The sequence below is a fragment of the Sinocyclocheilus anshuiensis genome, unplaced genomic scaffold (genome assembly GCF_001515605.1).
Source record: "Sinocyclocheilus anshuiensis isolate Anshui unplaced genomic scaffold, SAMN03320099.WGS_v1.1 scaffold1360, whole genome shotgun sequence".
NCBI lineage: Eukaryota > Metazoa > Chordata > Actinopteri > Cypriniformes > Cyprinidae > Sinocyclocheilus > Sinocyclocheilus anshuiensis.
Window position 1 is genome coordinate 658,971 of NW_015546110.1, and position 3,643 is coordinate 662,613.

General features: G+C 34.4%; 1 pseudogene; it reads left to right on the forward strand.

Moving 5' to 3' along the window:
• The window catches only part of LOC107700645 (NF-kappa-B inhibitor-interacting Ras-like protein 1), a 5,552-nt pseudogene extending 2,673 nt beyond the window's left edge, over positions 1-2,879 (forward strand).
• The last annotated feature ends 764 nt before the right edge of the window (positions 2,880-3,643 follow it).

Here is a 3,643-nt window from a genome sequence, read left to right on the forward strand (position 1 = left end):
AGAGTGAAAAATTGAAGGGGGTCTGAATACTTTCCGTACCCACTGTATATATATATATATACATATATATATACACTACCAGTCAAAAGTTTTTGAACAATAAGATTTGTAATGTTTTTGCATCATTACTACAGTCAAATGATCCATCTGAAATCATTCTAATATTCTGATTTGCTGCTCAAAACACATTTATTATTATTATGTTGAAAACAGCCAAGTAGAATTTTTTCTAACATTATACATGTCTTACTCATCACTTTTGATCAATTTAAAGCGTCCTTGCTAATAAAAAAGTAATAATTTCTATAATTTCATATAGTAACATTTACCCGTCAACATGGCGGTAAGAAACTTTACTATGGTAACCTGCGCTGTCGTTTCAAACGACTTTTGTCAGCTTATTGAATTAAGTTACCGAATTAAACTTATTTTTAACGAGCAATGCTTATCTTATATTAACTTTAGGTTAACTAATGTGAAATTTTGTTCAGGTGTTAGTAGTTAATGTTGGCCAGTAGCCTATTGAGAAAATAAAATTGTATGTTAGCTAGGTTAAACAAGTTTTATGGCTAGCTGCCTTTCTAGTTTTAGAATTTGTTTGTTATAGTTTTTAATGGAATTTAAGATTTACTGCATTTTTTGTATTTGTGTTTTAAAGGCAACTGCAATGAAGCTGCTGCTCAAAACACATTTATTATTATTATGTTGAAAACAGTAGAGTAGAATTTTTTCAGGTTTCTTTGATGAATAGAAAGTTCAGAAGAACAGCATTTATCTGAAATAGAAATATCTTATAACAGTGTCTTTATCTTCACCTTTGATCAATTTAAAGCATCCTTGCTAAATGAAAGTATTAATTTTTATAATTTCTTTCCCAAAAGAAAAAAAAAATGTATACTGACTCCAAGCTTTTGAATGGTTTAGTGTATAATGTTACAAAAGCTTTTTATTTCAGATAAATGCTGATCTTTGGATTTTTCTATTCATCAAATAAACCTGAAAAAAAAATTCACTCAACTGATTTAAATATTAATAACAATAATAATAAATGTTTCTGGAGCAGCAAATCAGCATATCAGAATGATTTCTGAAGGATCATGTGACACTGAAGACTGGAGTAATGATGCTGAAAATTGTTTTTTAAAAGAAATTAATGTTTCTATTCAGCAAACATGCTCAATTGATCAAAAGAAACAGTGAAAACATTTAAAAATGTTACAAAAGATTTTATTTTAAAAACTGTTCTTTTGAACTTACTATTCATCAAAGAATACAGAAAAATGTTTACACAAAATATTAAGCAGCAAAAACATTAACTTTTTTTTGTATTTAAAATGAATAGTAATATGAATAAGCAGCAAATCAGCATATTAGAATGATTTTCGAAAGATCATGTGAGATGTATTAAAAAGAAAAGTTATTTCAGATTGTAATATTTCATAATAGGGATGCACCATATTATCACACCAATATAGGAATCGGCCGATAATGGGTTTAAATGTAAATGAATGACGCGCTCGTGTATGATAGCCTCCCCCGGGTCCTAATGCCGGCTTAGTAAGGAGTTTTAATCTGTAGGGGGCGCTGTTGGCCTACTTCTAATAAAATTAAAGCAAAATACACAAAATTATATTTAGACTGTGTTTCTGATTAAATAAAGCAGTAATTGCATAAGCTTACATGAACAAAACAAAAAAACAAAAACAACACAAACATGTCTCTTAAATTAAATAATTTTATATATACTGATTTATTCATTATTGTGTAATATGTTGTGCATGTGTGTAATGTGTAAGATTTTCAGAATTTTTACAACACTTTGGCTTTAGACCATTTACAAATTTTAAATATTTTTTAAAAATATGCAGCGATTGAATATAGTTTTTTTATAGTTATTTTCAAATCTTCAACGTACTGTCATAAAAACGAACCAAAATTAAAAAATAATTTGCTTATCATTTCTGCACAGGAGTGACTTTGGTGTTGTTTCCAAACAAAAGGAAATATATCGGTATCGGCCAAAATGAGTTGAAAAATATCGGATATCGGCAAAAATCCAATATCGTGCATCCCTATTTCATAATATTGATGTTTTACTGTGTTTTATGCAGCCTTATGAGCATAAGAGACTTCATTAAAAACATTCAAAAATCATGTTTCCAAACTTTCGACAAGTACTGTATATAGATATGTAATGTACAAAAAATAAAATACATCTGATTAATTTTTAAAAACGTTAATTACAAAGATTCTACAAGAATGAATTTTGTTTTTATTTTTAAGTAACATGATGCTGCTCCGGATGATTGCTGGTGTGTGGTGTGAGCAGATGTCCTCACTGTGTGTGTGTGTGTGTGTGTGTGTGTGTGTGTGTGTGCGCAGGTGATGGTGCTGGGGAATAAGTGTGACCTGCGCGAGCGGAGGCAGGTGGATCAGGACGTGGCGCAGCAGTGGGCGCGCGGCGAGAAGCTCACACTCTGGGTCACAGACAGAAAGAAGCTCGTGAGTGTGTGTGTGTCTGTCTGTAAGTGTGTCTGTCTCTGTGTGTGTGTGTCCGTCTGTAAGTGTGTCTGTCTCTGTGTGTGTGTGTGTTTGTGTGTGTAAGTGTGTGGCTGTGTGTGTGTCTGTGTGTGCATGAGTGTCTGTGTGTGCAGGTGATGGTGATGGTGCTGGGGAATAAGTGTGACCTGCGCGAGCGGAGGCAGGTGGATCAGGACGTGGCGCAGCAGTGGGCGCGCGGCGAGAAGCTCACACTCTGGGTCACAGACAGAAAGAAGCTCTTTGATCGAACCCTTCAGCAGCCTCACCAGCCGCAGAGCAAGTCCGCCATCCCTCTGCCCGGCCGCAAGAGCAAGGGCACGCTGTCCAGCGACATCTGAGCGCCGCTTCTCATCTGAGCGCCGCTGAGTCTAGCCAGGACTAGATCTATTTAAATGCACTAATCATTTCTTTGGTTGCATTTGTGCTCACTGATGGGAAAACGGTTGTGGAACATATGATGCACAACACTGTGCTCAGCTCACTATAATAGCCAGTCAGTCACAGAAGCTGAGAATTACTCTCTTTTTGTCATCAGGCTGCAGTGAATGACTAGTCAGACAAATCACCAAAATGAAGAAGAATAAGAATTTTGTCCCCTTTTTTTGGACAGGTAGGATTTTTTTTAGACCAATGGTTTTTGTAACTATCATTATGGTTAAAACGGTTGTGCAACATATGATGCACAACACTGTGCTCAGCTCACTATAATAGCCAGTCAGTCACAGAAGCTGAGAATTCTCTCTTTTTGTCATCAGGCTGCAGTGAATGACTAGTCAGACAAATCACCAAAATGAAGAAGAATAAGAATTTTGTCCCCTTTTTTTGGACAGGTAGGATTTTTTTTAGACCAATGGTTTTTGTAACTATCATTATGGTTCTCATTAATTCAATAACAATACTGTATTTTACAATTTGAAATGTTATAGAAACCTATCTTCTGACATTATAGGCTTCATTTATTTATGCAAATATAATTTATGTGTTTTATCAAATACTTTATTTTGCGATGACCTGGACATGAGAATCAGTAGTTGCATTTATTCAAAATGATATAATGGTACAGTAGAGAGAAAATGGACCGTTTAAGTGCTTCTTCTGTCCT